Source organism: Magnolia sinica, chromosome 16, assembly GCF_029962835.1.
Source record: "Magnolia sinica isolate HGM2019 chromosome 16, MsV1, whole genome shotgun sequence".
Classification (NCBI taxonomy): domain Eukaryota; kingdom Viridiplantae; phylum Streptophyta; class Magnoliopsida; order Magnoliales; family Magnoliaceae; genus Magnolia; species Magnolia sinica.
The window spans coordinates 38,733,838-38,735,190 of record NC_080588.1 but is presented as its reverse complement, the minus strand read 5'-3'; the positions used below and the strand labels follow the sequence as shown (position 1 = coordinate 38,735,190).

At 40.3% G+C, this 1,353-nt stretch overlaps 1 non-coding gene across 1 annotated transcript; it reads right to left on the bottom strand.

Moving 5' to 3' along the window:
• Positions 1–106, bottom strand: LOC131230102 (small nucleolar RNA R71). Its single transcript, XR_009163826.1, has one exon. It is a non-coding gene; the product is annotated as a small nucleolar RNA R71 (small nucleolar RNA).
• Positions 107–1,353: the final 1,247 nt, after the last annotated feature.

Below are 1,353 nucleotides of genomic sequence, written 5' to 3'. Positions count from 1 at the left end.
GCTCTCCGTAAAGAAATTACTAATTCACACAAAAAGAGGGTGACCACTTTCATGAATGTTGGGAAAGATGGAAGGACTTGCTTCTTAAGTGCTCACACCATGGTTTTGAGAAGTGGCAATAGGTTCAATACTTCTATGACGGTTTGACACCCCAAAACTGTCGCATGGTTGATGCCACCAGTGGAGGGTCATTCATGACTAAAAGTGATGTCGAAGCATGGAATTTCTTTGAAACCTTATGTGAAAACTCCTAGCAATGGGACTATTCAAATAGAGGTGAAAGAAGTCGTCAACCACAGAAGAAAGGTGGTATATATGAAATAGGAGTCACGCCAGATCTTTATGCCAAGATTGATAGCCTGACAAAGAAAGTTGATGCTTTGAGGTTAAATAATGGACCTCCACAAATAACTCAAATCGAGTCATGTGCCCTATGTTCCAGTCCCACCAATACTACGCAATCTTGTCCATCTGGTGCAACATTTCCAGAATTTCTCTCTGAACAAGTGCATGCTATGAACACCTTTCGGAGACCTAGGAATGATCCTTACTCAGACACCTACAACCTAGGGTGGGCTAGACATCCAAATTTTTCTTAGGCAAAAGGACCACAACAAGGAGGACCATTTGAAAATCCTCTTATGCAACCTTACCCATAAGTTGGTAGTCAACAGCTTCAACAGTTTCCGCAATATCAACAACCTCCTACACAATCAAGGAAACCATCTCTTAAAGATACACTCAATCTGTGTATGTAGAGTTCTCTTCAATTTCAAAAAGACACCCAACAAACTTTACAAGCTAACCAGCAAAGCTTACATGCAAATACGCAATCTATTGCCAAGCTGGAAGTAAGGTCGGGTCAACTTGTTGCCACATTGAGTGAGAGAGAGAGAAAGGAAAGTTTCTTAGCCAACCTCTGGTAAATCCAAAAGGACAGAATGAGATTAGCTCTAATTCAAACCAAGAACAATATCATGAGCAAGCCAAATCAATCATTACCCTTAGGTCCGGTAAATAGATCGAGAGCAAAGTAGAGATGCCTAGGGAAGAATTAAATTCTAAATCGGAAGATTAAAATCATTTAAATTAGATTGGTTTAAATAAAACATCAGTGTAGCTGAGTAAGGGACCCCCCAATGAGCTCCATTCGTCAGAAACGGGCACCCTTTGGTTATAAATTAAGTATACCATGGCCCTGAGGCCATTTACATCAATTCTGGGCTTATATAAAGTCGTTAAACCACCCCATTTCTATTCCATACGAATTTTCTCAAAAACCTAGGAGAGAGAAGAGAGAAAAGAAGAGAAAAGAGTGGGGAGAGAAGAGAAAGTTTGGGAGATTTTTGCAGT